General features: G+C 39.1%; 1 long non-coding RNA gene and 1 pseudogene across 1 annotated transcript in view; both read left to right on the top strand.

Moving 5' to 3' along the window:
- The window catches only part of LOC118620845, a 164225-nt gene that overhangs the window by 38572 nt on the left and 101760 nt on the right, over positions 1-23893 (top strand). The window lies entirely within an intron of this gene.
- On the top strand, positions 1983-2129 carry LOC118622158 (annotated as a pseudogene).

Here is a 23893-nt window from a genome sequence, read left to right as displayed (position 1 = left end):
AGGTCAGAGAAAAAGAGTACAATCAGTTATAGGAATCTGCAAAGGTTTTATTGGAAGACATGGGTCTTGAAGAATGGTTAGCATCTTTAGAAGCAGAGTTGGGGTTGGGAGTTAGCATTCCAGGTGGAGAAAATGTTACAGATGAAGGTAGGATTATCCTTGATGGTTGTCCTAGAGTTGAATATTGCTAAACTTTTGAGGGCACCATTTCCATGGACTATGCAAATAGTGCCCCCTGTAGTTGTGTAGCATAGTGGCCATGAGTGAAAGCCAGGAGGCAAGAAACCTGCAGGGATATGAACAGAGAATTTTAAGGAGGATATTGTGATGGATCTTGAATGAAAGAGTGAAGTTGTTTTGCCCCTTTCACTGGCTTGTTGAACTAAAAGGCCTTTAAACTCTCTCAAATGCTGAGATTCTATGTTTTCTGTGATTTGGTTGGTAAGAGGAGTCGAGGAAGATTTTTGAGCATTAGAGTGGCTCAAAATTTCACAAGATGATTATACACAGGGTGAGATGAATTGAGAAGGCCATCCAAAGGAAGCTGGAGAATATAGCCAACTGGTGCTTTGAGGGGTCGCAAGCCTAGCCCCAAACCAGGCCCAGCACCCTCACCTTGATACCAACTTCATGTTTTCTGTATCACACTAAAGCTTCATTTCTTTGATCTCTAGTTTGACATCCTTATTAATAAGCTTTGTGAAACTGTCAACTTCTGACTTCTTTCCCACTTGTGTCTGTCTTGTCTCTCCGTGTATCACATACTCTCTGCCTGCACTTTAGGAAATAGACCTTTTTGGATTGGTTGTGGGCCTCGACTTGTCCTGCGAACTGCCTGTAGCTGTTTGTTCCTGGGTTTCAATTCCCTTTTTAGGTCCAGCTCCATGAATCAGGAGCCCAAGAAGGAGGCTCGTTATCAGGCTGTGGGAACAAGATAGGGGCAGAGGAATCAGGCTCAAAGTAGAGGAGTGAAAACTCATTCATTCATTCATGAAATGTTTCTTGAGTACTTTCCAGGTTAAGCACCAACTTTGTGTGGTTTCCCTGCTGGTCTTGCTTTCATTACTTTGAGCCTTTCTCCTTCCAAATTCTCTAAAAAGTTTAAGATCTTTTTCACAACAGCTGAGTCTCTCTGAGAGTATCAGCAAGACTTTTGGTAGAGTTAGAAGGCGACAACCTGGGGACAGTGGCAGCTGGTTTTATTTTTGGTTTCCGCCAGTCAGGTGTTTGTAAGTTGAGAAGTGACTGTATTCAAACAACATGATTTGTAGAGTATCATGAACTCCCATAGAAATAATGGATGTGGTACAGTTAAAAGGATTTCTATATTCTGTTTTTAGTGGCCCTATAATTTGGATCTAATTTATTGGTCACTGTTTTCTTAAAATTTCATTATTTCTATATAGTCAGTGTTTTTCCCTTTGTATTGTTTATCCAAGGATACGAATATTTTTATTATACATAGTCCATATTTTCAGTTCACTTTCCATTTTCATTATAATTGTGCCAAACTGAAAACCTTCACTGCATTGTTGTCTTGGTTTGCATTTCTTTAATAATTAGCGAGGTTTCTTTATTAATTATGTTTGTTTTTCTGAATTGGCTTATCATAAGTTTTTAAATTTATTTCCTAGTTATTTTTAAAGAATACGTTTCTGTGAGTTCTTTATATATTGTACATATTAACTATTGTTATTTATACTTAGTTGTAATCTTTCTCGATGTGATTTATTTTTGTTTTGTTATTTTATAAGTTTAACCATTTCAGCTTAGTCTCATCTGGTTTATCTATTTCTAATCAGTTTTTGATGATGCTTTCAAAGTTACTTAAAAGTTATATTCATAAAGGTAGTGTGGTTTTCTGCTTGTTATTATTCATGTTGCTTGTGGTTTGGGTTAGGATGGATGTGTATATTCCAGAATCATGGGATGATCAAGCTAGTAGGGAATTATCAGTTTTATTTTTAATACTTAAAAGATCTGTCCTTACCTGGCAGGGGAGATACCATGATCACAAAGGTGGTTTTCTCAAGGCGAGGCTTATCCATTGCACTCCGGATGTGCTGACCCCTGCGATTTCCCCAAATGTGGGAAACTCGACTCATAATTTGTGGTAGTGGGGGACTGTGTTAAACTAAAATAAAAAATAAAAATAAATAAATAAATAAAAGATCTAGTAAATAATATTTACAGGTAAATGTACACTTATAGATTGAGAGTTTAACTGCAGATGGAAACTAGATTCAAGACCTTCTGAATACAGTGAATCTGGTTGGTAAATTAAGTGTATTTAACTTTAGTTTTTTGTTTTTGTTAACCCTCACCTGAGCATATTTTCCCACTGATTTTTAGATAGAGTGGAAAAGAGGGAGGAAGAGAGACAGAGAAACATTGATGTGAGAGAGACACATCAATTGGCTGCCTCCTGCATGACGGCGGTGGGGCTGGGGATTGAGCCTGCAACTCAGGTACGTGCCCTCCACTGGAAATTGAACCAGTGACCCTTTGTGTCACTGGCTAGTGCTCTAACCAGTGAGCCAAGCTGGCCAGGCAATTTTAGGTTTTAGTATCAAAATTGTTATATCTGTATTTATAAAGCACTTTAAAAACACTTTATATTTGGAAATCTGTTTTCCACGTGTTCTGAGCACTTATGACACTGCCTTCCAGTGTCCAAATTTTAAAACTTAAATATAATTTCAAAAGTGTGTCTTCATATTATTGCTCATTTGCAAAATTCATTTTTGCAGTCTCTGATTATCTAAATTATGTCTTGTTGATTTTTTTCTTTGGAGGCTCTGATTCTGTTATGTAACTGGGCTATACTTTGGAACTTATAAAGCATTTTAACATTTTTTAATTGATTTATAGTCATTTAAAAATAACAAGTTATCTGATAAATATTTAGTTTATTGGTAGATAGTTGAGCAGTATATTTCTCAACTGTATTTAGAGACAGGAGTTCAATATATCTTCCAATATTTTATACAGGGGAGGAAGAATTTAATTTAATTTAATTTTTTCTTTATTGCTTTTTTACAGAGAGAGGAAGGGAGAGGAAGAGAAAAACAGAAACATCGATGAGAGAGAACATTGATTGGCTGCCTTCTGCATGCCCCCCACTGGGGATGTGCCCTGACTGGGAATCAGATCGGTGACCTCTTGGTGCATGGGTTGATGCTCAACCACTGAGCCACACTGGCCGGGGTGGGGGGATTTTTAAAAACTAATGAAAGATTGTTTCTCTTAAGTAATTTTAGAAGATAAATTGTTATATCAAAATATTATAAAATAAATGGGCAAGCAAAATCATCAAAACAGTTATTAAGAAAATAGAATTAAGTTCATTTTAATAAATCATAGAGGAGGAGTTATGCAAGTTGTGTGCTTATGACATATTAGCCTATACTTATCTCAGGTTAAAGATAAGAAAACCACAGTTTTCCCATGGTTACTTAACTGATAAATAATGGTGTGGGAGGTGAAATTAAACGGATTCAGTTAGAAAGGCTAAGAATGAAGTCTGGGGCAAGTTAGGATTGACAGATGATAACAAATGAATAACAAACTATTTTTACAGAGTGTTACAAATTTGACTTTACATTTTAAATGTTTCCAGTATTGGTAGAGATGTTTTTGTATGTATCGTTTTCTTTTGAGGGGTAAGAAAGGGTATTTTTTCTACTTTGATCACATGATCAGTTTCATTGAGTTGCCTTACTTTCATAAGAAAGAAGGTAAGAACTAATATCTACAGTGAATTACTATTGAAGCCTAAGTATACTAACAGGAAATTGATCAGCTTTGACAGCATCTGGAATGAAATATGACATTCATTTTTGATTATACACCTACTGTATTTTCTCATAGGTTTTACTTTGTCATTTGAAGTTTGATATCCTATTTTCACACCGAATAACAGAGTTACAGGAACATATCTAATAGCATATTAAAAGAAAATATATGGGACACTTTGACCTTTTTACTTTAGCATTTGCTTTCAAGATGTTAATTACGAAGTTTTCCAGGAAATTATTTTTAAAGAGACGTGCATAAAGGGGATTGACAAATCCTATTTGGGAATGATTAGTGTAACAGATGGAAAACAAAAGTAGAACACGTGTCTTCATATTCATGTATATGATTTCCTGTTTCTTCGTTTGGAGGTACTTGTCAAACATACTAGTTAAAATTCAGACAAGGCTAGCCAAGCTTATAAATCTAAAAACTAGTAGCAGTCCACGCTTTGTACTGATTAAGCTTCTACATTTATATTTAGTCTCAAGTGAGTGAGCTTTAACAGTATTTTGCTCACCATGCTGCCGTCCTGTCTCCGTGTAATATATAGCAAAGTGACCGGTGTCAGGACACTTTGGATGGAACAGATCATTGGAGGTTCATTTAAAATAGCAAATTATCACTGAGACATGTTTCGGTTTTAGCTATTTTTTACTTTGTTTTGGTGGAATAATCAGTAATAAAGCAAAAAGGACTAAAATAGATGTGAGAAATGGACATTGTGGACTCTAAAAAGGCATTGTTACTGATAACACTGTCTTTAAAAATGAGTCCAAAAGAGTACCACCATAGTGGTGATTTCACCTTTTGTTTTGTTCCCTTTGTTGATTTCAGATCTCAGAATCGTTATGGGAGTGAGTGGGGGCTCACTTGAGCCGGTTGCTCTGAACTGAGTATTGAGACCCTAGATGAGAGAGGTCTCTGAGGCTTGGTACTCTATATGTGAAGTGCTGTGTTTGATTTCAAATTTCTTTGTTTTACTTTTGACAAGAAAGCTCCTGAGCCTGTAAATTATTATGATTGCTCTTATTAAGTGGCGTAAATGAGAGGTTAAACCTAGTAAACAATTGTTTAAATTACACCTTCAGGCAACAGCAAGGGCAGATCTGTTGAAAGTGTCTTCTCCGGCCCCAAACAATTATATCTTCACATCAGTGTTTGAACTGTCTTTAATAGAGGACTACGGCATTTGTTGGGGGTCTAGTGCCTATGGTTTGATAGCCCAAAGTCTAAACTGCTGTGCCTGGGTGATGTTGTGTTGTGAAGTAGTAAAATTCTGTAAATTATGTACAATAAAGGGGAAAACAATGGAGAAAAGATCTGTTTACTGCTCCCAGTTTCACAACAAGGGAATACTGTTGAAGTTCCAAAGTAGCTTCTGTGGTTCATAGTTTAGATATTCCACCCCCTCTCCCCCCTCCCTAACATCCTGTTTCATCACAAATATTTATCATTTTATTCATCATTCTCTGCCCGCCTGTGGGCTGTTGTGGTTGCTGTCACCCAGCCAAGAGGCTGGGGAATGCCTCGCCACAGGCAGCACGGGGCATCTGCCTAGGGTGCTCACGGGGTCCTGTGACCGGCTAGCATCGAACTGTCAGCATTGTCGTGCCTTTTAAATAGATGTAGAATGTGCCTGTTCAAATAATCGCCAAAGTCATCAATAACAGGCACATGTGTCTAGTCATAGTGAAAAATATACATACTATTTGTGGTAAGAAAAGAACCCGAAGTCTACAGCATTTGGAAATGTCATTCTGATGGGTTTTGGAAGCTTCAAAATCAAAGAAAAAGAAAAATTACTATATAAACAAAATTGTTACCTACAAAGGCTGGTCTGTTTGAATGCTTAATTGATGGTTTTAAAGGATCTTCAGGTTTTACTGAGGTCATTTAATATTAATTGGCTACTCACTTAAAAAATATTTAATGTAATATAATACAAAATACAGTATGCTATATAATAACATAACATAGCATGTGTGACATACTCCATTTACTTTCAGAAGGGATGGGCATTTTCGAAGAGTATTGGTCAGGAATTTTCTAGACTGGAGTTGTGGGTGTTAGGGAAGAAATGAGATGCCCTTCTCATTGCCTTATGTTATGAGATGCCCTTCTCATTGCCTTATGTTATGAGATGTGCTCTGTCTATATAGCTGAGCACTGGTGACGTTAACTGGGACCACTTGGTTAAGATAGACTCTGCTTTTTCCACTGTGAAATTACTACTTTTCTCTTTTCATATTCTGTACTTTGGAAGTCTGCTCACATTTAAAGGGAAAATAATGGCCCTGGCCGGTTTGGGTCAGTGGTTAGAGTATCGGCCCGTGGACCAAAGAGTGGGTTTGATCCTGGTCAAGGGCATGTACCTCCGTTGCAGTTAGATCCCTGGCCTGATGTGTTTCTCTCGCGCTCCCTCTCCCCCCACTCTATCTGAAAATCAATGGAAAAATATTCTTGGGTGAGGATTAAACAAAAGGGAGAATAATGAAATTTACCCCTTGAAGGAAGAGAGTATTTACAAAATGTATTTAATTGTTTTTTTGGTAGGGACACCTGAGTATTATTTTTATTCTTTGGGTTATCTTCTAGTGCCATCACTATTTATTTTGTCACTCATAAACTAATTTTTTAAATTTGATTTTGCTTCACTTTCTAGAATTATGTGGAGTTTGGTACAGTGTGCTTTACCCATCTTTTTGGCCTCTCTCTCATGTTTACATTCTCATTCTTTAAATTATTAGATTTACTTTTGCTGTTCCAATGAACACATGGTCATTTTTTTGTTTATTTTTTATTTTCCTTTATTGATTTTAGAGAGAAAGGAAGTGAGAGGGAGAGAGATATAGAAGCATTGATGAAAGAGAACATCGACTGGCCGCCTCCTGCATGCCCCTACTGGGGATTGGGCCCACAACCTGAGCATGTGCCCTGACTGGGAATCAAACTGGTGACCTCTTGGTGCAGGGGTCCATGCTCAGCCATTTAGTCACACCTGCTGGGCCACATGGTCATTTTTATAGTCAAGTTTCAATGTAAGCACTGTGTAATAAGTCATGATACAAAATTTCTTATTAGCACATTGGTGAATTTATCTGAGAAATTGTGACTCAAGACTATGAGAATGTGTGACTAGGACTGAAAACAGATTTCCAGGTGGGAAATCAAAATCCTTTTCTTTAACTCCTTTGCACTTCATTTTGTAGAAATCAGATCTCCATTTTCTCAGGAGAGGCAAAATCCAAAAAGGAGGGTTGACAACCGTATTGAGGTTACGTTAGGAAATGACTTTGTGTTCTTTTTTTAGATTCTTTTATTTGATTTTTTAAGCAATAAGACAATAGCTGAACTTTGAAATCAAGCCCAAGAGGGACTTGCAGCAGTATATCTATATTGGCAAAACGATTGTAGATATGATTTCGATTGTTGAGGCCTATTTGATAAAGTACTCATCAGAATATAAATAATATTAAGATGTATCGTGCCAGAGAAAACAGCTGCCGGGCATAGGATGTTTTATTTTTTGCACAAAATATTTACTAAATATGGATTGATTTATGCTTCGCATTTCTCATAAACCCCTCTAAGATGTGATAAGGTCACAAACTTTCTCTGTAAGCAGGGAGGGGCCCTGGAGAGGAAGCTCACAGAGCACACATGTCCTCAAGTTTCTGCATACTGATTTTACAAAAACAAGAATCAGTTTGCCAGAGCTTCCACTGCGGTAGTCTTACAAAGAATAAGTAAAAAAAAAAAAAAAAAGAGTTCACGTGAACACGAAGAAGACAAGCAACTGAAAATTTGCAATACAAGTGGAGTTAATAATATGCAGTGATTCTTACCTCTGCTGTTGGAAGTAAAAAAAAAGCAGTGTGATCCCTCCATCTGAACTACAGAGGTTTCAGCTCCATGGCAACATAGAGAACCTATTCTGTCAGAGGGTGTGTATACACAAATGCATTCAAAGCACGGGATTGGAAGTGAGTTTGGAGGGAGGGGGCGGGGACCAACCCTCCAAGTCTTGCCCACGCATTTTTATTTGTGGATTATAATAAAGCCTTTGTGCAAGGAGGCCAGATAGGAGTTCATGTCAGCTGCCCTGTGGTCTTTTACACGATCTAGCTGCCATCAATCCACCTCCTTTCTCTCTTCAGAAGGGAAGCAAGAAGAGGCAATTAAAGAATGCTGCCGTTAGGAAAATGCTCTTGCTCCTTTCTTTTTGGAAATGTCAACACAGTTACTACTACTCTTCTGTGTGTCTCTATGCCCCTTTGGCTGCTTCTTTCCACACTCTTTCTCTAGGGAGGGCCTTTAAATTGTAGCCTTCGTGTAGTGTGGGGGCTCATGAAAACTGTAATCAACTTCCTTCTCTGCAGGAAGAAGTGCTTACTGTTGGTCATCTGGTATCCCACTCTCTGCTTAAGGATCGGGGTGGTGTGGCGTGATTGGTGAATGAAGTATTCCTCCCCACAATGACTTGGCCTTTGACTCAACTCAGACACTTCAGGGTTCTTGTCTCCCTCATGCTTCATAGCCACGCCCATCTCCATTCGTCCTACCTGTCCCTTGCTTAGTTTTATCACTTTGAAGAGATAACCTCATGACTTGACTATTTATTCTATGTCTGTGTTCCTGTTCTGCATTTTAGGAATGATAGGACAATCAGAAAAATGTTGGTTTTTGCTGTGCTCCAATTTAGTTGATCCAGGGGATAAATCAGATGTTCTGATGGATCCTGGTTAGCTCTGAGAATAATCTCTAATAAGTCTGAGACCGTTTTTGTACCACCCAAAACTTCAGATTGAATACAGATGGCTACCTGTAGAATTAGGGATCCTAGAAATGTCCTCTCGGTTACAGATCTTTACCTCTTGCTTTTACTCTGAACACAATCCCTGCCCAGCATCATAGATGGCTCTCGTGGTACTGGGAAGACATTATTGATGAGCGACCCAAGGATTTCATGTTTCTGAAATAAACATGAAGTCTGAACTACTTACACAATACTAAAATGTTGTTTTCTGCTTGTACTTTGGATTACAATTCATCATTTTTTTACACAGAGAAATGATATATTTCTCCCATTATTGTTTCTGCTTGGAACATTCTCTTTGGATTTACTCTTAGACATAAATGACCTGTGACGAAGATGATATATACCCACATACCATCAATTTCATTTATTAATTAACTTGTTCAACTATTTTTGACTTGCTGTTGTGTGCTGGCCTGAACACTCAAGAAGGAACAGGTGTGCGTCTGCCTCTGAAGGGCTGATGTTCTAGAAGTTCAGTGCAGATAGCAAAGCATGGCAGGAGGTTGTGAAATGGACCCACAAAGCCTGGCGGTGACATGAAAGGGATGCAGTACGTTCTGCTCGAGGGGCTGGGCAGAGGCGTGGATGCTTGAGCTGCCCTCTCAGGATGAGTAGGAGTTGGCCTGGTAGACAGCCCGAGGAACGGCTTTCCAGGCATCGAACCCTGACTTGCAGAGGCCCATAGACATGAACACAGCAAGGTGCTTTTGTGAGCAGTAAATCTTAGTATGGGTGGATTACAGGGTGTGAGGGGAGGAGGGGTGGAGGTCACAAGGGAAGGATCTACAATGCTTGGCAAGAACCCCGTCAAGGAAGGTATGCTGTGCTGGGATGTTGGAACTTTATTTTGTAGGCAGCGAGGAGAGAGAAATATGTTCAGATTTGCAGTTTACAAGGACTCTCAAGCAGCATCATGAGAAAGAACTAGAGGGACTCAAACCAGCAGTGAGAGACGTGGTTTGCAGACAGTTATAGCAATCTTCAAAAGAAAAAGAATAGAGGCCGGAACTAATGCTGTGATATCCAAAATAGTGAGCTCAGAATGAATGGTTAAGCTTGGGAAACAGCCCTAGTGACTGAGGTGATGTGAAGGACGAGGGAAGGGGAGGCAATCCTCAGGACTTCATTTGGATGACAAGGTGAATAGTGAAGACATTGTCCAGGATAAGACCCAGGAAGATGAGCAGGCTTTTGAGAAAAGGAAGGGCTTACATTTTAGATTTGTTGTGTCTGTGGTCCTGTGTGGTCTGTGGAAAGGTCACTGGTTCTGAGATAAGAAAACCTGAGTTTCAATATTACTTCTCCAACTTATAACCTGTGCAGTTTTAGGTACATTACTTACCCTCTGGGATCTTTCATTTCCTGGTCTGTAAAGTGGGGGTAATAATCATTAGCTTGCAGGACATTCGTGAGGGGTAAAAGGAATAATCTGTGCAAAGCTTTTGATTCAAAGCCCATTATCAAATAAAGGGCAAATTACTATCATTGCAGTGTCCTGTAGGCAGATGTTCAGACCTGGAGCCCAGCAGAGAGGCTGAAAACGTTGACTCTGGAGTCAAGAGCATAGAAGAGAACAGAATTTATCAGTGGGGCTGAGGGGGCAAGCTGGCTGTCAATCAGTGATCCTTTGACCAGGATCATTGATTGACAACCAGCATGTACATAATTCTGTGCCAGAAACAGAGAAGTCAGGTCTCTGGCCTCAGGATCTTAGAGCCTATACGAATAACACAGAAGAAAATCAGGGTGTTTTCAATAAGAAGAGGGTCTGAGCAAATCAGTATATCCAGATTTAAAAAATTTTATAACATAACATACATTCCAAAAAGGGCATGTACAGGCTGATGACTTTTCACACGCTAGAGAGCAGATCAAAGAACATGATCAGCATTCCAAGAGCAATCTCCTGCCCCTTTCCACTCACGGTAAAACACGAGGGTCACTACTAATCTAACTTTAAACATTATATAGATTTTGCTTGTTTTTCTACTTTATATGTATGGAATCATACACTGTGTTCTCTCTTGCCTGATTTCTTTCACTTAACAATGTTAGTGAAATTTATTGTTGTTTTGCATGCAAAAATTATTCATCTCATTGTTGTATTGAATTTCATTGTATGACTATTCTACAACTACAGTTTACTGTATTCATTCTACCATTGATGAATTTGTGTTTTTGTTGTTGTTGTTGTTATTACAAATAATGCTTCAATGACCATTGTAACACATATCTGTTGGGTGTATACCTAGGGGTGGAGTTGCTGGATCATAGGGCTTGCGTATATTTAGCGTTAGTAGTTAACCTTTTCAAAGAGGTTGTTAGGATTTATATTCTCTTCAATAGTGCATGATGGTCCTCGTTGCCCCTACCCTGCTATAGTATTTTTATCCTTTTTCTTTTTGGATTCTGGTGGATATTACGTGGTATAGTGTTGTAGTCTTAATTTTCATTTCTCTGATTATTAATGAAGTTGAGCCCTTTTTTATTTGTATTTGGCTATTGCATTCTCTCTCTCTTTTAATCCTCACCCTTAGCATATGTTTTTATTTATTTGAGAGAGAGAGAGAAACATTGATTTGTCGCCTCCGTACACATCCTGGCTGGGTATCAAACTTGTCACCTTTTGGAATACGGGGCAATGCTCCAACCAACCGAGCCACCTGGCCAAGTTGCATTCTGTCTTTTATAAAGTGCCTGTTGAAGGCTTTTGTTCATTTTTCTATTAGGCTTTCTGCCTTTTTGCAGCATCCCTTTTCATCAATGATAATTATTTATTGAGGACCTACCAAGAACTATGGTAGCACTGAAATTAGAGAAGAGGACTATATAGTCATACTTTTGGCCCACATGAAGTTTTTAATCTTGAGCACTCCTTCAAAAAACTTGGCTCTGTATGAAGGGTGAGATGGTAGACAGAGGAAGAGGTGGGACTCAGAGCATTTTTTTATGGATCTGAACCTATTCTCTGTACTGACAAGGCAGAGCCTCTGAGGAGGGAAAGGTGGCCAACAGAAAGGAAATACAGTCATCGACTGCGCAGAATCCTGGAGGAGCCAGAGTGCTCTGAGCTCTAGAAAGGACAGATTGGGGCAGAAGGAGGGGAGGACAGGGAGGCATGCTACAGAATCTGTGGATAGAAACCATACATCCAGGAATTCTTTTCTTGAAAACCTCATTTTATTTATTTATCTATTTGTTTGTTTGTTTGTTTGTTTATTTGTGAAGGAGAACGCTGTCATTTATTAGCCGGTCATATAGATCCAAATAGATCAGATTTCCCTGTAAGGTTTTATGGAGAATAATCAAATACTGTATTTAAGCAAATAACCTTTCAAAAGAGATTGCATTTTAAGTTTTAGCTCATCTCCTACATTATTAGTCAATAACTATTTTTGTATTAAATGAAGACTTCGGAATAAGTTTCATTCAAGCGATTTTTATCTAATATCAGTTATTGGTTTTTAGTTGGTCCAATAAGATTGATTTCAGATCATGAGGGTAAATATGGAGACCCAAGCGGTCAGGCTGAAAACTAAACTAAAATGAGGAACGTGAAAATCGGTTATATCAGCAACCTCAGCTGGCACAGGTTGGGCATGTCCCTTTAAGCATTTACATCTGGAGTCCTCATTTGATCCAACACACCTTTGTTGTGTTTCCTCATTTCTGCACATTGAAATGAACAACAGAGTGTGTTCAAATCTTTGGTTTAAATAAGAAGTCTGAAGAGTGAAGTTTATGGTTTCGTGAGACTGGCCTGTGTGCACTGCTAAACGTAGAAGGCTTCTGTCGAAGTGCTTATAGGAATTGGCAGGTTGAAACTCCTATGATTTATTCCACTATGTATGGTATTCACCTGGGCAGCTTACTGAACATGTGGACTTGGGGGCCCATCCCTAGAGGGGATGATGTAGGTTGTCTATAGACCTCAACTTTGAGAAGCTTACAGTGGATCCTCTAGCTATGGGAGGTCACTAGAGTACTGGGCACCACTCTACGTCATTGTGACAAAGAAACACCAAGGCAGAGAAGACAGAAAGGAAAAAGATAAGGAGAAAATAAAACAGATGAAGGCAAGAAAAGAGACAAGAAGTTAAGTCCCGAAGAAATCCCTACACATTGCTATGTTTTAAGAGGCAAATTTCAAAGGATGTTAGATAGAATCACACCATTTCAAGATTACAAATGAAAAACAACATGAAGCGTGCAAAATTGCATGGGGAAAACATCAAAAGTCCATGAAGAGTTCTACTAAGACCTCTGGCTCTGAACTAAAACTCTAAGCATTAAAATGTAGTTATAGGTTTTTTTTGTTTTGTTTTGTTTTTTTTCCCCCAACAGCCTTTTAAATAATTATGCAATGTGTGTAACACTTGTGGCAAGTTTTGGTCATGGAACAGGACCGCCATCACCCAAAAATTAATTGGATTATTGAATTCTTCTCCTGAGTATCGCATCATGCCAGTGAATTATAAACAGCCTTCAGTTTCCAAGTGATTTACCCCTGCTGCCTAGGGTTGTTGTGAAGATTAAATGAGGCCGGGATTCTGCATGCCAGAGTCTCTGGGTTCAAATTACTGCTAACCTGTGGGCAAGTTAAAGTGACTCAGTTTCCTCATCTGTAAAACAAGAATAATAATAGTGCTGACCCACAGAATTGTGTCCAGGAATAAATTAGAAAATGAGAAGCACTTGGAATAGTCCAAGGCACATTGTAAACATTCAATACATGTTGTCATGAAACATAACTTCTATTGTCAAGTTCTCTGTTAAAAGTAAAAGTACCTACATTTTTTAAAATGATGATTCAAAATAGGGACATACATATGAGTTTATAAAGTTACAGTTCTCTTGAGCCTATTCAACTGAATCATTGAACATCTACTAAGTGTGGTAAGAACACTTGGGGCTCTGCAATGACGTACAAGATGCTCACGCTTTGGACAGTTAACCTATTGACTTAGTTTCCTTGGGTGGATGTTATGCTATGCTATAGAAGTTACTTGAAACGATATTTTCAGAACAAGTAAAGGACATTTCACGAAGCACAGAAGGGGATGCTAATACTTGATCATAACTTGATGTATATTTCTAAGCATAGCAGAGCACATGAGAGAAGATGCTGAGATTTTTCCAGAGCTAGATACAGTAAAATGGATGGAATAAAGATCTGATACCAGAAAACTTGGATGTTCAAGTGCTGACTCCACTGTTTTCTAATTACGTGGCTATAGGCAATTAACCTGTGTCTCAGTTTCTTCACCTGAGAAACAGGCACAGAGATAACCTTGCTGAGTAGGTTGATTAAATGAGCTAATGTTAATGAAGATGCTTTATGAACTATCAGATGTTAGGCATTTGCATGTTTTTTTCCCCACTATTTATGTTATAGAGGGCTTGTGGATTTCTGAAGATCTATGACTCCAAAACAAACACTTAGAATAATGTATTTTTAATAGGGTTACAGAGAACTATGTTATTCTCTTAGAATTATCTGGAGATCAACAATGATTGGGCACCTTGCTGCAGAGGTAGGCCACCCCCTTCCCTCCCCCACCCCCCCACCCCACCAAAAGAAGTAATCATAGCTGGAAAGTCAAAGAGGGCAGAGAGGTTGCATGACTGATCTAAAGGAACAGATAATAAGTTGTGGAGTAGGAATTGGACCTGAGGGTTCTTCTCACTGGTCTCCAAGCCATTCCATGACTATTTCTCAGTTGAATGGATGGAGTATAGACTTTGAAGTCAGACCTGAGCTAAAATCCCTGCTCTGTCTCTTACCTACTTGTAACTTGGGCAAGTTCTTAAACCTCTGTGAGCCTCTTCGCTCATTCGAGAAGGAGTAGCCTGACTTGCCCGGCAAACTTGTGAGCAGAGGAGAGCATGTCTGTAAAGTACCTGCCCAACAACTAGCTGATGCATTATTTTTCTTGTGATTATACATTGACAAATTGCAAGGCAACTCAAATTACATGCTCGCTGAATAGGAATACTAATACAATGAATAATGGCAACTGTTGAACTGAAGGGTTCCCTGCGCCCGGCCCTGTTTCGGATACAGTACACATATGACTGCTTATTTAATTTCCAGAACATCCTGATGAGGTGGGTATTGCTGTTATTGCCGCTGACGCTGTGGGAGCCTACCCAGATTACCTAAGGTCACCCGGAGTGTTTGTGGTGGAGCAGGTTTATGAACTTGGCCAGTTGTGACTCCCGATCCCGCTTTCCTAGTTACTGGATTATTCCTGTTCCTCCCTGGCCAGTTTAGGGATGTGGGACAGAGAATGAAAGAACTAGTTGTTTCACAAGAATTGTTTTGTGAATGGGGTGAGTGTTTGCTTTCGGAACCCTCACCAGTATTGCAAGGGGCCCCCATCACCCATCGTGTAACTTCTGAGTGTGTCACAGAGCCTCCCAGAGCTCCACTTCCCTTTCTGAGTGCAACTGTTATACTCGAAGGCTTTTAGCGAGCAGTTAAATGGGAGGATAGCTCAGAGCACAGCGCTGGTAGCCACGGCCATGTGGAATCTCCACTCCCGTTCCCTTCTTAAGTAGCAGTCTAGTACTGAGCGCAGAGCCTTGGGGATGCCTGCTTGCCTTCGACATTTAAGCCAGTGGCACTCTGTGTTACTCAGCATTCCCCTTTTTTAAACCAGTGATGTTATATCACAGGATATGACAATTGATCCCATGAAAATGTTGGCTCACATACCTGTTCATTGATCTGTTGTATGCTTTTGATGAACTGGGTTTAATGAAGACAGGTACATCACATAGGTCTTTTCATTGATTTGTCTCCTTTGTCTGGCTCTGTGCACTCAGCTCACAGTCCCTTTAAGAGCCACTAGCCCTCAGCAAAAATAACCTAGAGCAACTCAGGTTACTGCCAGGCTCCAGAGACTCTTCAGGGGGGTGGTCAGGTTGCTTTGGCACCTACCTCTGCCCACATGGAGGAAGAGCTTTCTCTCTGCTAGCAGAGGGGGTCTCTGGAGTTGTGCCCCAGCGTCCACTGTTAGCCAGCCGCTTTGACTTCTTCTGGACTTGCCTCTTCTTCGAGGTGGGAAGGCTTTTGATTGGGCCACTTTAAGTTCTTTAAAGTAATTGTGACCCTGTCCTTGGGCCAGGATGCTGGAGCCTGTCTCTCCTATCATCCATTACTGTTTCTCTGAAAAATAAAAATGAAAAAAATAGCAAAAGCCGTCAAAACACACATGTACCTCACATCCCAAAAGTGAAAGTGTGGTGCGGTGAGGGAAGGCCACAGGAGGACACCCCCTTTTCTCCAGACCCCTTGAGCTCCACGTGTCTGTCTTGCAGAGGGATGTTTTTACTCACTGGGCATCAGCCAAGGGAACAAAGAAAAAACAGGGCCTAAAGCTCTGTAAAGATAAACGAGCAAACAAACAAACAAACAAACCAACGAATAGACTCCTTAATTAGATCCAGTTTGTTCAATTGTGAAGAAACAGTGAGATAGCTTAAGCAGTCCAGTGTGTGAGCCGGGACAAAGCAGCAGCAAAAACAGACCATCCGGGGCCTTGTCTCCGTGATATTACTGAATTAGCTGAATTGCAGAATAATATAATTTTAACAGCTAGGTGGTATCTGTGGGTGACTCACATCTGCTCATTATCTCTGGGAGGAAGGTGGGATCCAGAGAGGTTGAATGACTCACCTGAAGCTCCTCAGCTGGTTGGTAGTAGGTTTGCTCCCACAGCCAAGTACACACATCACTGATCTCCATACACTGCAAAGACGTGGTCCAGGTCAGGGTCTTTCCAAGCCTCTATTTCCTTATCTATAAATGGGGCTTTTAATACCTGGCATGTCTTCTTGGTAAGGAATTTAAAGAATCTGCTGAGTGACTGTGGATAAAAACACTTAAAAAACTATTCAATTATTTTTAATATTAATTTACAATGTGTATACACATATGTGTATGATGAGATATGTATACAATATGACACCGAATATCTTGTTAAAATTCTCCTTGTGGGAGCCCTTTAACAAAGATATGGATTATCTTTTGGAAATGTGAAGCACCATGAAATTCCCAGGAGTGTAATGTTAAGAACTCTAGACTTAGAGTTATTAACCTGGTAATTGTACCTACTAACTCTTACTACTTTGCCTTTCTGATAAGGGGAAAAAGTAAAATTCTTGGCATGTCTTGAGTTGTCCTGATGATAACTTTAAAAATATATGTGCAAGTACTTTTTGAACTGTAAAGCCTAGAAGTGAACTGTTATTACCAAATATTGCTAAGGGCCACTGATCCTGTCCATACAGCACATATGGTATAATTAAGGTCATGAGTTTCAACAGATTCAACAAGCAGATTTCAACATTATCTAACCTTGGTGTCAAATAAAGACTGTATACTGCAGATAATGATTGCAATAAATTAATGAGTCCTTTTATTATAGTTTACACATGGAAGTGTAATCATCTGTGTAATTATTAATCTTTCCATATAAGTATTGATCTTTCCCTTTACCCAAATTGTCTAGACATATGCATAGGGTACCTCATATTTACAAGACTTTATTTACTGTAATGATAATAGAAGGTAGAGATTTAAATGTCAGTTTTACAACTTTTCAAAGTTATACCACTTGGACTAATATTTATATGTCTGACTTATTCGATTATTAAAAGATATTTGTGAGTTGTAAGTAATATTATTAGTGTTTGAAAGTTGACAAGTCAGAGATTTTTCCAAGACCTCGCAGAATGTGGATGGCAGGGTTAGGGTTTGAGGCCAACTCTGCTGGTCCCACACCCTGGGCACTCACTGGCTTCTGCAGTGTGCCTCTGGGCTGTGTGGGGTTCCACTCTGCGGATTGTGTTCTTTATTCGCTTCTTTCATTGATATAGTCATTCATTGAATCTGACTACTGTGTGTGGAACTCTGTCCTATGATCTCCTCATGCCTCCAGGACTACATCTCACTGGATAGATTGGGTTGTTTTATGTCTGATTTCTTTAAGAGAAGAAGTATTGACACTCCTACTTGAACCTTGCAAATTGGAGGGAAGGGAAGGAGATTAGCAATTAAAGGGGGAGCCACTGATGTCAAAGTTGAAATAAATTTTCACTGTCCAGTAGGTAGCCTCCTCCATGGGGCTGTTTACATTTAAATTAATTAAAATGTAAAAATCAGTTCCTCAGTTGTACTAGTTGCATTCCGAGTGTCAGTGGCCACCTATGGCTCCAGTGCCACTGTACTGAGCAACACAGATATGTGGAGGGGCAAAAGCAGATTTACAGCTGTATGAAAAGTAGTACAATGAGTAACAATAGCATAAGAATAAACTCATGTTTTGTGTACTCATAACTATAAACCTACTTTAGCTCCACCCTGTGTAGTTGAACAGGGCTGATATAGGTAAGTTTGCTGTCTGAGATATGTGTATATAATTGCATATTGGAAATGAAATTATTCTATTACACATTTCCACCTAAGACATAATAATAGGTCCCGTTCATTGAGCACCTTCTCAGTAAGTGCCAGCTGTTAGAGTAGGCACATAATGCATGTTATTCCATTTCATTCTAAGACTGGGAACCGAAGGTTTAGAGAGATTGTGTAACTGCCTAAAATATTGAACACAGTTTTCTCTGATTTTGAAGAGAATGCTTTTGTGCTCTACCATGCTGTCTTCCTAGCTGAGTCGGATTGGACAGTGCTGGGAGTTGTCAGTCGGTCGCTCAGCCCACTCTGCTCAGCAGATGCCAGGCCCGACGGCTGGGAGCGGGAGCTGCAGCAGTCAGCACAGCACAGTCTGACCTCAAGGAACTCGAGGTCACACAGGGAGTTCAGGCATATGACGAACAATCACCACAGTGGAGCATGATCTCTGACACAAGACTTTGTAGGAAGGATGCGTCCAGGATCCACTGAAGGATTTAATCCAGTGAATACCATAGTCCGATTTATGTTTCATAAAACTCACCTTGGGGCATGTAGAGCATCACTGGGAGAAAAAGAGAACCTAGGATGGTTACTGTAGCTAGCTAAGCGAGGAAACACTGAGGGCTGGAACTAAGGTCATGGGGATGGAGTCAGAAGATAGACAAGAGAGAAAGGTAACTTGGTCAAGCTTTGGGGATTAGATCTGAGAGGAGGGAACAGTTGAAGATGACTCCCATGTACTTGCCTTGAGTTATCTGGTGAATGTTTGGCCTCATGAAAGGAGATCAGGTATGAGGAAAAGTTTGTACAGATGTGTGTGTGTGTGTGTGTGTGTGTGTGCGTGTGCGCGTGCTCACGTAGGTGAATGGTGTGTTGGGAAGGGTGAAGATGATGACTTCATTGACCACAAGCCATAAACTGTCCAGAAAACAATCTTATTTGCCAAATGGAAAAGGCAGTATTAAACAATGAGGTATTTTAAGGATGTAATTTAAAAAATTTAAAATTAAATATAATCCTGACAATACCGAGACTAAAAGGGAGAACTAACCTTATGGTCTAAATATGAGGGATTTGCCCTTGGCTGGACACAGGAAAGTGAACTGGGGATGTAGTCCCCCACCTTTTTAAAAATATAGTCACAAAATGTAAAAAGGTTTATTATCATGATACTCTGTTAATTACATAAAGGATGAATTTAAAGGTGGCTTCTAGAAAGCCTAATGTTGATAAAGCATAATTTTTGCTACATTTTCTATCCAGATAATTAAATAATCTGATCTTAATTTAGTGACCTGGTAATTATGTTGTTTGACATTTTCAAAGCATGTTAAAATATGTTCTCTAACATTTTTTTAAAATTTCTTAATTTTAAGCAGTGGTTTGTTTAATTGCGTTAGAGCAGAAAATTGTCTCTCAATTTTAAATAATTACAATGATGGCATAGGTTCTAATCTAGGATAAGGAAGTTTTATTTTTGCAGAAAATCAGTTGTTTTGCTGATAGTAAATTTAACAGGTGTGGCATTACTAAAACCAGGAGTACTGATGGAAATAATTTCTTGTGGAAATCAATCTGTAATCTCTGAATTGAGAGTCATGTGTTTGGAGATTGGCATTGTTTTAAAATGATCTGAGGATTCTCAATTCAGACTTGACCAGCATAGACCACCGTGACAGAAGGGTGTCAGATGTATGATGCAGGGTGAAACATGGTTATTTCTTGGTGCCTTGCCCAGTTTTGAGCTATTTAAAAACATGAGCTTCTGTAAAATTTGTGAAACATTTTTGGTTTCTGAATCAGTTAAGTTGAAGCACATTCTTTCTTCGTTAGCAAATGTAAATATGTCTCATTATGTTTTATTTTTTTCGTGTCTCTGAGATTTTCCCCTTATTCATTTTCAAAAAGGAATACTGAAACCTTATGAAATAAAATAGACTGCAGGGTGAATTTGTTTTATTATCTCACATTTTATGGCAGGAATGAATTGCTGAACTGTTGGTAATTAGGAACTTTGCAGTATTCCTGAGTGGAGTGATGTCGGTACTGTGTTTCTTCAAAGTGACTTGGCAGTGATCGACTAGAGGGCACCAGTGAACATTTCCATTTTGGTTCTTTAAAGTAGGCCACATACTGTTGACACATATGCACAGGAGAGAAACGTGAATGCTTTGCAAAATCTTAGTCCTAAAAATAAATTTCACCTGTATTTATAGCAGTGTTATCACACTTGAGGAAAGTGAGGTTGGAACCTATGAGTATAGGAAGAAAAATGTCTTCCAACTGTTGCTGGAGATTTACCCTCTAGAATAAAGCTCTTAAGTTTGTCCAAAGTTATAGCAAATGTTGTCCAAAGCTTTAGCGATGTTGCTAACAGGTCTTTGCTACTTGCCTGGGCGGCATAGTTAATATCATTAAGCCCTGAGATAAATTCTGTCACAGAGAAATGTCCTGCGGCTAATCATTAAGCAGGTAACCATGAAAATCTATCCACTATTAGGATGGCTCATTATGACTAACACATAGGACGTGCAAGTAGGAAGCGTTCAAGTTCTGAGGCAGAATTTGGGGTTTTGTCATAGCCAGTAGCATTTATTTGCGTCGGCACAGTTGTTTGAAAGATACTGGGTGGGGAATGTTTTTAGATCTTCAAATATTAGAATGAGCACAAGTCCAGCATTTTCTAATATGAAAGCTATGTGAACGAACTTCCTCAGCAAGGTAGCTGTGCACATGTTTGAGTGGGAGGAAAAAGAGAACAGATGATTTGAAAACTAATAAAATCGTTACACATGTAAAAAGTTATTTTCCTTTCATAAAATAAAAAAACAGGAATTCAGTCTTATTACCATCTTGTCACTTAATTAAAATATTTGCACATAACATTTCATTCATTCATTGATTCTTTGGGCAAAAAATAATAGTGCCTCCTATGTGTAAGATACCATAGTAGGTTTATCTAATTAATGTAATAATTATTTCTATAAATGATCAAACCAATTCAGGAAAAATATAATTGCAAATACAATAGGCAAAACGTCTGTTTCTTTGATGAAACTTGTAACTAATCTTAACTCTACTTAAAAGCGTGTTTTTAAAGGATATAGATACGTAACTGCAGTATGTATTCTTTTCCTAACATTTATTTGTAAGGCAACCAATGCATTTTTTTTTCAAACTGATTAAGTATTAATGTTTGGGGAGCATGCTTTAAAAACAGAGAAATTTTTCTATGAGAGAACATGAATAAAAGAAACGATTATGTGGCATTTTATAAGATAGCTGGTGGTGCTGTTTAATGCTTATAAAATTGTGTTACAATGTACTGAACAGCTTGTTATTGCAAGAGCTTATTTGAACCAGTTATTTGTGGTTATGTTTCTTGAGGAAGCTTAAACTTCAACTCTCTCCAGCCATTGAACTGCACTCATTGACTTCAGGTCTCTTGTAAGAAAGTCTAAATGTAGGCTGTTGAATAATCCCTTTGAGGGCCCTGTGACTATTTTTATGCCTGGATATGCGTCATCAGTGGGTATTTTCTCTGGTGACTTGCTTACATCAGGTCTCCTACCATACATTCTATCAGTGAGTGACTTATGATTGATGGGAACCACGGCTGTTGTTTAGCTTTATCTGTGACCTCAGCGAACGGACAACAGGAATTTCCAGGCTGTTAAATTCTCTGAATGCTTGAAGACCGGGGCTCCCTATGTTGATCCAGGCAGGTAGCTGAGTGATATTATTCACCAGCAGATGATGGGAGGAGGGACAAGAGAAGAAAGGGGAGGGAGAAGGAGTGGAAGGGAGGGGGAATTCCTTTTGTGAACGGCAGCAATTCTGGCTCAGCTGGTTCCTTAGCTCGTGGAGGCTGTGTGTGGGGAACGGTGCCTTTCCTGAACCCGAGAAAGCTGACAGTCAGAGCCTTGCCTTGGAGGCACCCAGCGCCTGCAGGGTCGCTGGGGAAGGCGCTGAGTTCTCTTTAGTTAGCTAAGGTTTTATTGTTTGAAATCAGTTAGATTCATCCATGAGCGATTGGACTATTGTGATCCTGTATAGAGAAGTAAGGGATTTGGATTGAAAGGTGTGCAGGCATTCCTGGAGGTACACAGGAATCTACTGTTGTCCTGAATTTGGATGTGTTTGGAGGCGATTCTGAAAGTTACCCAGCAGTTAGCTCACTTTGACATGCTTTGGGGAGTAGCGCCGTGCATTGATACAGGCACGTGGAAATGAATGATAACTCCCAGGAATTATAAGTTACAGAATGTTTTCTCATTTTCTTCCTTTTCGCCACCTCTTTCTTACACATGCGGTGAATAAGGTTCCTGAACTGTGGTGATATTTAGTCACCAGTATTTTAGCAGATTACAACTTTTGTCATAGAAGCATGTCCATATCCTCAACTTTTCTCCTGGTCTCTGCCTTTCCGTCTCCTCACGTTCCTCTTTCTTTTTTATCCTCCTCTGTCTTTCCCTGATGGTACTTTGTCTGCAAAAGTAGTTCTCCACCTTTTGCCGTGTTAAAGAAGACCAGGTCCTGTACGGATTCTGGTTTGCCTGTGTTTGCTGACTGTCTTCTCAGAGCTTATTTTGTTGTTTAAATGACAATTAGACAAGATTAAAACACCCCTTTTAGTGTAATGCAATTCTGTCATTTAACCATGTTAGGCAAAATTGGTTTTGTTAACTTTTAAAGACCACTTTCATTCTGGAAATAATAACATTTTTTAATTTGGGTTACCAAGTTTAAAATATTTATTTATTTATTACAAAGGTACATTCCTTTAATGTAACAGATTCCTAAGGTCACTTGTCACTGTAACTAATTTCTTAATGGCTTGTCTCCTAGGCACCAAATTCTGAGGTATATATCAGAGCCTAGTCCCTTCAAACAGGTGCCGTGTGGGGTAGAAAATCCCTAGCGGAGAAGAGGTTTTTATCCATACTTACTTTACCTCTTATAATTCCCCTGAGTGGGCAATAACATTCCTAATTATTTTTATAGCCTCATTTCCAGTTAGCTATCCAGATGCTAAAAATCTATCCAATTGTCAAGGCTATTGTTTTAATTTTGGACATTTACAGCCAGATGATTGAAGGAGAAAGAAAAATGAGTGCCACTGTAAACCTAAAAACTTTTCTTTAAGAGAAATTGCTTCTTGAATAAGCAATATGAGTCATGCCAAGCATCCATAATTTGAAATTTGTGAAAGATTAAAATTCAAAGCTCCACGAGTTTCGAGTGACTAGCAGCTGAATGAATTAAGCCTTCATATGTGTCTAATTAGAAATCGGTCATTAAAATATTGATGAGATCCAGTGTTTGTGTTTATTTCATTGTTGTATCCCAGGAGCCGTTGGTACCTAGCTTTACTTTCATAAGAGTAGCATTAGGTGAAAAAGATACATTTGAGGGTTAGTTCAGAGGCTAACATTCTTTTTTACCCTACATTGTACAGGATGTTATTAGAATCTATAAAATTCTCCCTCTCTTTAAAATGAATGTATGCTTTCATGTGTAGGAGTGTGAGAGCAGAATCAAACCATGTAGGAGGGTTATGTATTCTTCATTAAAAATATATTTCACGAAAGATTCCAGTTTGTGTGGGAGAGAAATAGCTGCTTGTCTGTTGATTGCCTTGTACTTATCCGTAGAAGCACTATTTGAGTTTAGGCAGGATAGATAACCTCATTTTGATAATCTGATGACTGCTTCTGCTTGGAGAAGAGAATATAATTTCAAAGCTGCATGCTGATGGGCAACAGTTATTATGCTCTCTCTGGCAGAGCTTAGCATGGAATCCGCTTTGGTATTTTTATAACTGCATATGTAAATCTTTTATGCCAAGCCCTCCC

The sequence above is a fragment of the Molossus molossus genome, unplaced genomic scaffold, assembly GCF_014108415.1.
Source record: "Molossus molossus isolate mMolMol1 unplaced genomic scaffold, mMolMol1.p scaffold_m16_p_8, whole genome shotgun sequence".
Lineage (NCBI taxonomy): Eukaryota > Metazoa > Chordata > Mammalia > Chiroptera > Molossidae > Molossus > Molossus molossus.
This window is presented reverse-complemented; position numbering and strand designations above follow the sequence as displayed.